Here is a 10067-nt window from a genome sequence, read left to right as displayed (position 1 = left end):
AAGGTGGTAACTTTAGTTTTCTATTCTACTTGTGAGCTGAGTGCTAGAGCAAGACAGTAGTTAGAGATTGGAAAATTTTCCGTGACGTTGACTTGGGTATCGCACAAGAGTATTCTGTTAGTTGGCTGAGGTGTAGTTGTCCATGTAAGTAGTGCAGAGAACTCTGCCAAATTGTTTGCGCAGTGCGCTGCGCTGCAAAACATATGCGCATGGCTGCTCTCGGAGCGAAATAGCAGCCCCATGCAGTCAAGCACTACTCATTAGTGTCCACATATTACCAGGAAAGCCTCAAGAAAAATTGCGAATTTTATAGATAGTACCATCAGTCCTGTACGGCGATGTCACTTTATTCTGAGTATAAATAAATGTTTCGCTCGGCTATATTTCATATTTATACTGGTTCTCACTAAAGCTTATAACTATCATATGTCGTATTCGCGTGTTGTGACTCTGAATAAAGAATACATCTATATCTATATGGACACTGTGCAGGACGAAAAGTTCAAGAACGGCAGCAGTTTGGTAACATGATCTAAATATGGTTGCTTTTGCGGCTCGTCCGAAGTAAAGGCCTCGTTGAAATAATATTTTTCTCACTGTTGGTTAGACCTCAATCGCCACGTGTCATCCGTTGGACTGCCACAAGGTTATCTTTTAGCTAGCGGACTGGAGAAAAATGAAATAATAATTTGAACATTTGGGAAAATCGGTAAAAAAAGAGCACGTGCAACTTGCAAAATACCAGAGCAGAAACGACACGTGCGATACAATATTTCATTTTTTTTTTCTGAAACCTACTGCGTCTTGTTTTCGAATATGCTCGCTAAGCACATAAAAGAACACGCGTGGCTTTGTGGAAGGAAAGTTCATGACTTGAAGCCATGATTGGAGCACTGGCTTTCGTTGCGGTGGCGATATGCCTCGCCGTCCGCGAATGTAAGGGTTCTAACGGTTCAGTTCTGCCGAATTCTTCTACTTGTCGTAAGTATCTTTTGGTTACCCCCACTTTGTCGTCCTAAATGAGAAATTACCTTAACTCAACGATCTATTTTCATACTTTCAAAGGTGGTGTCCAAATCCGATAAAAAGAAATATTTTTCTTTAGATAATTTGTTAACACAAACCGGTTTATTTCTTTTTCGTGGGAAACAAACGTGATTCTGGCTATAAGAAGTCAACCTTATAAAGTTATAAGTTGAGAGAGAGGAAATGTATTTTATTTACTTTATTTGATCGTGGGTTAGCACATGATGAACTTGCCGTTTATATTTCTAAGTAATGGCGCCTTTATGACTTACTCCCTCTTTCAGCGAAGCTGACCTGCACCTACCCAAAGGGTATGCCTTCGATTCTTAAATATTTACAGACCAGTTTTGATTGATAGTTTCCCTCCGTGATATATCCAGCCTCGTGCTTTCCAGTACTCCCAGGCCACCTCGTTTTCATTCAAGTGGAAAAGGCAAAATTTAGCAGCCGATCTTAATCACGTTTGCTAAGAAAACGCGATGCTTTATGCCGGGAAACAGATTGCAATAACCGAGAAATCAGGTGTTTAAGTTTCCAAGCTTTATTAAGGCTTAGGTACCTCAGACTATTCCAACCTGGTGTTTTTGTTGACAATCATTGCCGTCCCGGATCATTCACCTGTCTGAATATTTTGCTCAAACTAACAATAAGCACAAAGGCGACTATCCAGATTTTAGGATGATTATATCATTAAACTTTAAACAGAAAATCTTATTTCAATATTTGTCTTTTAAATAAAGAGAGGAATTAGGACTTTTTGCAAGAGGATTACCTAATGCGGAACCACAGGTGTGGTGCCAGATACCTAACTGGTGACCAAAAAATTGGTGTCTCAAAACATTTCGAGAAATGCCAAGGAAAGTGTAACTAAATAAATTATCACAATCGTTAATATTTCAAAAATATTCAAGCATTCTAGGTGTGCCGTGCCTGTATCTTCAGCAAAGGCGCAAATTTGTGGGCAGCGCATTGTTGCCTCCTCGTGCTCCCTTCCACTTAGGACATAAAACCTTAATTGAATTTCTCGACATATAGCACACTGACGTAGCACAGGAATTGCTAAAGGAGGAAAAAAACCAGAATATAAGAGTTTGCAAAATTTGGAAAAGTGCGCTCAGTTGGCCTCGAGAGGACGAACTCCGTGTGCTCTGAAAAAGGTGTAACTGTGTTTGTCGCGCTTGCTTGTTCTCAGAAAGCATAGAATGTAAAACGTTCAAACTTTAAAACATATCTGCATCCGTCTGAAGCCTTGTGAAGCACTGTCAATTTAAAGCTGGTTTTAGAGAAGCTGAGATAGCCTCTTCTTTTCACTTTTAAATGCAGTCGCGCTCATGAAACCTCTTTTTCTGCAGGCTGCTCAGATTTACCAACGGATTTCCAAGATTTAACATTTTTTCCGGGAGACTACTTTTACAGCGATATCTTGAAGAAGTGCTTCCCCCTTATCCTGGGGCGGCGCTGCAAAACGTGCAACAATTTTAAGACATTGGAAGAATGCGAGAAAAACTGTGTTAAGTAATAACATGTTTTTCACTGTGATTCCTTCACCGTGAATAACATTTGTTAAATATGATGAAATAAATGGTATACAATAACCCTGCAAACTCGTGATTAGTGGGTGATGGCCGGGTGACGCCTCCGCGCTGATTCCGTGGATCGGATTAAATAAATAGATGTGTTATATTGTGCATGACGATAGCACCTTCAACCCTTGAAATATCTACTTGTTTCTGCTTCCAGCCGCTGGTGTGCGGTCTCATCTTTAGAGTGTACCGCACAGCTTGCGTTCTTGGTTAATTCACAATCAGTGCTGGCTAGACGTGCCTTCTTTTCATAGACTCGCAATGCTCGCCAAGATGTATCTCAAGTGATCCCCGCAAATTGGTCTGTTTCCGCAATGTCTAAGGTTGTCCTAGGTACACGTTTTGGCTTTAGTAGACGTTTTTTCTGCGCTTTTAAATTTAGTGCTGACAAGGTCAATAAAAATTCTTATATTTGAACGAGCAGCGATCACGTTTGCTGCTATCGTCACCTTGCTTGCTGCTCTCTTTTGCTGGTGCAAGTACACCTACTGAAGGCTTGTTTTCAGTGCTAATACGCCTGCCAGTTCTTCTGTGTCGACGGCATTGTGACCACAGTGTTTCCCAGTCTCTATTGCTGCTCCTTGTCCTAAAAAAATTCTGTAATTTATTCATATCTATGAAAGTGTTTCTTGCTAAATTGTTGATACTAGCTGGTGACATTAAAAAAACCCTTGAAGGACGAATGTTCTGATATTTAAAAACAACTTCCGGAGGGTCAAAATATCATTCTTAGTAAGTTAGACAGCATAGAACAATGGCACATAAAAATGAAAGCACTAATTAACGATACTAGGACTAAGCTCGAATCTTTAGAATCAAGGGTAGAAAAGTTAAGCGATGTGGATAAGTCTGCAACCTAGTTTCAAAGCCACTTTTAAATGCAGCCTGAAAATGAAGAGGCATTGGGCAAGCAAAGTGACGACCTAGAAAATTGCAACAGAAGAATGAATCTTATATTTTACGGCGTAGAAGACAGTGAACTTCATGAAAGCTGGGATACAGCACAAAATGGGAATTAGAAGTTTTTGCCGGGACAAACTGCAAATCATCGCAGGACCAATGCAGGGAGCCCACAGGATTCGGAATCATTCTTCAGATCGCGTCCGTCTCATTATTGCTAATTTGTTATTTTATAAAGACACCACGGAAAGTTTTGAACAATGGCAGCAAACTGAAGAACACAGAACACGTATTTTCAGACATTTCGCCTTGTGTGAGGGAAACCTGACGCACCTTGTGGTCGTTTCAAAACCAAGGAAGAATAATCGAAAGGACAAAGTGTCGCTTTTGCACGATAAGCTGATCCTAATTGACGAGGCCTATTTTTGGTGCAATGATAAGAAGACCATAGATGAGGTAAAAAAAAGGTACAATAGGCTAAGAACCCGGAAAGCAGATTGACGGAGTGCTCAGTTCTTTAATTATATGCGAAAGTAATAAATATAAAATCGAGGACATTAATGTGATATTGGGGGCACTAAATACTGATATTGTTTTTGCAACTGAGTCATGATAGACCCCTCAATACAAAATGCTGAAATAATTCCTTCCAACTACCAAGTGTATAGGGAAGACTGAAGTCGGCGAGGCGGAGGAGTTTTCCTAATGATTAAGCAGTGCTTGCATAGAAGGGAAATTGATAATATGATCAATAAAACGCAATCGGTATGGTGTCGCCTTACGACTTCACTTGGAGGAACCGCTTTCTCTGGGCTCATTTTACTCTCGACCTGGATGGCGCCACTGGTGAAATAGATTAATAGACTTTTTCCTAGCCACTCTTCCTAATGACCGCTCATCCTTCCAGGAGACTTTATTTTTTCTATTATTGATTTTATTTATAAATACGGCAGAGTCGCTTGACTTTAGGCAGGGATGGCCACAAAGAAAAACAACATCACAAAAATACATCAACGGCAATTACAATCAAATACAGAAAGTCAAAGCATGAAACATATAAAAAACAATGCATGAATACAATTAGAACGTCACACAAGCATTTTCAAATTTGCGACGAACTGGTCGGCACTGGGACTGTCCACAATATCCCTAGGTAATTTATTCCAACCGTGCATGGTTCTACGAAAAAATGAATGCTTGAAGGTATTGTTCAGGGGGATATATTCCTCAATAATTTTTCCGTAACGAAACGCGAGCTTGTGCGCAGACTGCGAGGGGTAATAATATTGCGATTGTTGATTTGTATCATCTTGTTATATAATAAATACAACTATTTTAACCTGCATTCAGAACGCCTCGCCCGAAGTGTATAGAGACCAAGATATTCCAGATAAACAATGGTATGAGAAAACACCACGAGCAGGAACTTGATCGCCACTTTATGTAGTAACCGTACGTGTCTACGTGTCTGCTCCTCTACGTGAAAACAGCATCCTAGATTAGATATTTTGCTAATGACACAAATATTGCTCAAAACGTTTGTGTCCTTCCTAACATTAGCGACCACAACAAAGTAACTGCTATTTTCCTGCTTCCGCAGTGTTTATGTATAACAGAGTCAAATTTGAAGAAATAATAATGGCCTAAAGGAAACGCTCGATGTATTTATTACCATATCCCTGCACGACGACGTCGATACCGTCTAGGGCCATTTCAGAGACCTATTATCTGCACTCCACTCAAAAATAAATTCCATCTAATTAGATGCAAGAAAAGCCCAAACCCTATTGGTCCTGGATAAATACTGATATAAAGAAACTAACGAAGAATCGTAGCTTAGACCAGAAATATAAAAGAAGTCCTATAATTGTTTAGTCGCGAACTGGATGTGCAGTATAAAAATGCTGTAGTAATGCCGAAGGCGAGTCACTTCTCTGGACTAGCTAAGGCTTTAACAACAATTCAAAACCATTCTGGATATATTTAAAGGAACATGGAAAGAAAAAAAACGGTACACCACACTTTCGCATGAAGGAGTTCACTTAATCGAGCAAAATATTAGAGAGAATTTTGGACCACAAAACTGCGAGGACGCGAAAGCCATTATAGCACAGTGGATCGTAGCCCTCAACTACGGCTCCTATATTTCCCTCACTTCATTAACTCCCACCTTCCTCCCTGCCTTTACGGCGTGGTACATGCGTCTGCGGAGACTTGCGACTGATATTGTGCCTTTTCTATCCTGTAAATCAATTTAAACGCCGCTGATTTCTGCTGTACTAACGCCTCCTAGACAGCTCTGCAGGGAGTTAACGCTTTGTACAGTCCCTCCTATCCTCATCTTAACTATCTAGCTACGTATGGCGTGGATACATGCACCAACTTTGCTTTGGAGCTTCAGGCGATACACAACGCAAATAGCCCCCTCCCACGCGAACTCACATTTGATACTGTTGTAAGGTGTTTATTGGAGCACCAAGACCGTAGGCAACGTCCGCAAACCAAAGCGACGGGGGTAGCGTTCGAACCAACAGCTTGCCAACAGTGGAGTACCAACAAGGCTCCGGCTCCACTTCCTCTACCTCTTCGGGTTGGCGCGCGAGCTGATGGCGATCGGGATTACTGCAATACCCCCGACGGAAAAGGATTCATCCTGGCGACTCATGGTGAGGAAAGGGTAGGGGGATCATAATACGGCTTGAGGCGGTCAACATGTACAGTTTTCTCGGCCGCGGCGGCGATGATCTGGAGATGGGTTCAAGGGCTCTACTACGTAATTGACGGGAGAAGATTGTTCGAGAATGCGGTAAGGTCCATGATAGCGCGATAGGAGTTTGGATGAGAGGCCGGGTGCTGAGGAAGGCACCCAGATCCAAACGAGGGCACCTGAAGGATATGAAGGCGCTGGATTTGTATACGGTCCTGGTTATTTTTTTTTTTTTTTGAGCCTGGTTCTTCGTTATGAAGGAGCGAGCCAATTGTCGGCATTCTTCGGCAAATGTGTGCGCTTCAGACAGTGGAGTGCTCTCTGAAGCGTCGGGGTGGTAGGGCAGGATAGTATCCATGGTGGACTTGGGTTCACGACCATATAAAAGAAAGAAGGGGTGGAACCCAGTCGTAGTCTGCGTAGCCGTATTGTAGGCGTACGTTACGAAAGGCAGCACTTGGTCCCAATTAGAGTGAGCGCTATCAACGCACATGGCTAGCATGTCACTAAGAGTGCGATTAAATCGCTCAGTCATGCCGTTCGTTTGTGGGTGATACGCTGTTCTGGCACTATTTGAGGAGTGCTTCGAGAGTGTCGGAAAGAAACGCACGTCCGCGGTCACTGATCAATTCTTACGGTGCGCCGTGACGAAGAACGAGGCGATGCAGAATGAACGAAGCAACATCCCGTGCGGTGGCAGACTGCAAGGCCGATGTTTCCACGTAATGGGTTAGGTGGTCAACGGCTACGATGACCCAGCGGTTGTTAGCCGAAGTGGTCGGAAGCGGGCCATACAGATCGATACCGACACGGTCATAAGGGCGGCTGGGGCAAGGCAATGGCTGAAACGGAGCGACTGGCTGAGGGGGTGGATTCTTGCGACGTTGGCAGGCGGTACAGGATCGGATGTTTTGACGAATGAATCGGAACATTCCGCGCCAGTAATATCTCATACGCAGTCGAAAATAGGTTTTCATGACACCTGCATTGCCGCATTGGGGATCGGCGTGGAAAGAGGCGGAGATTTCAGCACGGAGATGTCGCGGAATCATGAGAAGCCACTTTCGCCCTCTAGGATGGTAACTGCGGCGGTTAAAAGTCCATCACTAGTGGCGAAGTGCTGGGCCTGACGACGAAGTCCACGTGACGGAGACAGCTCTGCGGGCGTAAACAGGAATGTTAAGAGGGAGGATATCCATGGATCCTTCTGCGGCTCAGATTTCATGTTGGTAATGTTGAGCGGTGACATATCGTAGGCACAAACGAAGCCAGCCGTCAAGTCGTTAGGAAGCGGTGAACGGGAAAGGGCATCAGCGTCAGTGTGCTTGCGTCCACATCGATAGATGACGTGGATATCGTACTCCTGAAGACGTAACGCCCAGCGGGCGAGGCGGCCGGAGGGGTCTTTGAGGGAGGATAGCCAGCAGAGCGCGTGGTTGTCGATAACAACGTAGAATGGGCGACCGTAAATATAAGGACGAAACTTGGTAATTGCCCATATGATGGCCAGACACTCCTTTTCGGTCACAGAATAGTTCGATTCCGCTTTCGTGAGGGTACGACTAGCGTACGCGACGACATACTCGGAATATCCAGGTTTCCGTTGAGCAAGAACAGCGCCCAGACCTATGCCGTTTGCATCAGTGTGTATTTCGGTCGAGCAGGCAGGGTCAAAATGGCGGAGTATAGAGGGAGAGAACAGTAGACGACGTAGTATGCTGAACGCAGCATCACAGGCTGGTGACCAAGAGGAGAGGTTCGGGCCTCCGACGAGAAGTTGCATTAAAGGGGCGATGATACTGGCGAGGTTGCGGATAAAAAGGCGGAAATACGAACATACACCGACAAAACTGCGAAGTTCTTTCAAGGTTGTGGGCTTGGGGAAGTCTGCGATGGCACGAAGTTTGATAGGATCCGGTAGAACGCCATCCTTGGATATGACATGACTAAGTATTGTGAGCTTGATAGCCGCAAAGTGACATTTCTTCAAGTTGAGCTGTAGGCCGGCTTCAGTAAGGCACGTAAGGACACGCTGAAGGCGCAGAAGGTTGGAAGGGAAATCTTTCGAGAAAACGACAATGTCATCTAGATAACAAAGACATGTTTCCCATTTCAGCCCACTGAGAATGTTATCCATCATTCTCTCGAAGGTGGCGGGGGCGTTGCACAGTCTGAACAGCATCACATTGAATTCATACAAGTCATCGGGAGTGATGAAAGCTGTTCTCGGGCGGGCAGCGGAAGCCATCGGTACTTGCCAATAGCCAGAGCGCAAATCTAGCGACCAAAAGAACTCCGCTCCTTGCAAACAATCTAGCGCGTCGTCAATTCGTGGTAGTGGGTAAACATCTTTGCGGGTTATCTCATTCAGACGCCGGTAGTCCACGCAGAAGCGGATCGTGCCATCTTTCTTCGTCACCAACACTACGGGGGAGGCCCAAGGGCTATGAGATGGTCGTATGATGCCCCGTTGAAGCATATCGGCGACATTGTCACGAATGACGCGGCGCTCAGTGGGCGACACGCGATATGGTCGCTGCCGCAGGGGAGCATGAGGACCAGTGTCGATTGCATGAGAAACGGTCAAGGCGCGGCCCAAGGAAGGCTGGGACACGTCAAAAGATGCACTGAAGCACTGAAGGAGGGCGACTATTTGGTCCCGTTGGGCGGACGGAAGGTCGGTCGGGATAGCTGGATGAAGCGCGTCGACAGGAAGCTCATCCCTAGTAGCAGCACAAGACGTCAGGGCAGAGACGTGAGGAAAAACTTCAGGTTCGGAGAACATGTAAGTGCGATCAGGGTCTAGCTCTTCAATGTAGCCGAGGCACTCCCCGCGAAGAACAACCGTCACGCAGGGAAAAGGGTTGGAAGCATAGATGACACAGCTGCTGTCAGAAATCGTTAGAATGGCGAAAGGAAGAAGGAGGCGGTTATGGTTGGCAGAGGCGAGTTTGGCCGTAAAGAGAACAGGAATAGGGAGGGCAGATGTCGAAATAAGGGGAACGAGAACAGAAGAAAAGAGAGGAATGTTGGTGTCTACAGCAGCAAGGAGTTTAGCAGGGCGCGCAGGCGGGTCACACAGGGAAACATTACACACAGGGGAAAGCTCAACTTCAGCGCGGGCACAATCAATCACAGCACTGTGAGCTGACAGAAAGTCGTAGCCGAGGATGATGTCATGGGAGCAGGCGTAAAGCACCACCATCTTGACGAGATACGTAATGTCGTTGATGCAAACTCGTACCGTACACGCTGCCACAGGGGTGATGCGCTCTGAACTGGCCGTACGAAGTGAAAAGGCAGAACGCGGCGTCGTGACCTTGCGAATTTTGCGGCGAAGGGCATCACTAATTACGGAAACAGCACCACCTGTATCCACCAGCGCAAGAACGGAAAAACCTTCTACGAACACTTCAATGACGTTGGCGGGAGAAGGCGGAGGACTTAAAAGAGTTCGTCAAATGCGCAGTTCTTGCCTCCGGAACTGCGGCATTTATTTTCCCTCTTGCGTAGGGCCCTGTCGCCGGAGCATCGGCGAAATGGAACGTCGGCGAGGCGAAGGCGAACGGCGTGTCGAGTACTGAGCCCGAGGTGGAGACGATCCAGAAGAGACGTTGCTCACGGGCGGCTCGGGATCGTAGTGGCACTGACGGACTGCGTTCTCAGGATGAAGCGGGCGCTGACGGCAAACGCGAGCGACGTGACCCGGGAGCCCGCAAGCATAGCAAATTGGGCGATTGTCGGTGGTTCGCCATGGGTTCGTAAGGCGGCGTCGCGGTCGAGGGATCGGAGACTGAGGGGCCATGAAACGAAGTGGAGCATAAAATGTTGGGCCGTTCTGGTAAGACGAT

The sequence above is a fragment of the Amblyomma maculatum genome, chromosome 11 (assembly GCF_055883805.1).
Source record: "Amblyomma maculatum isolate TAMU_Amacu chromosome 11, ASM5588380v1, whole genome shotgun sequence".
NCBI classification, from domain to species: Eukaryota; Metazoa; Arthropoda; class Arachnida; order Ixodida; family Ixodidae; genus Amblyomma; species Amblyomma maculatum.
This window is presented reverse-complemented; position numbering follows the sequence as displayed.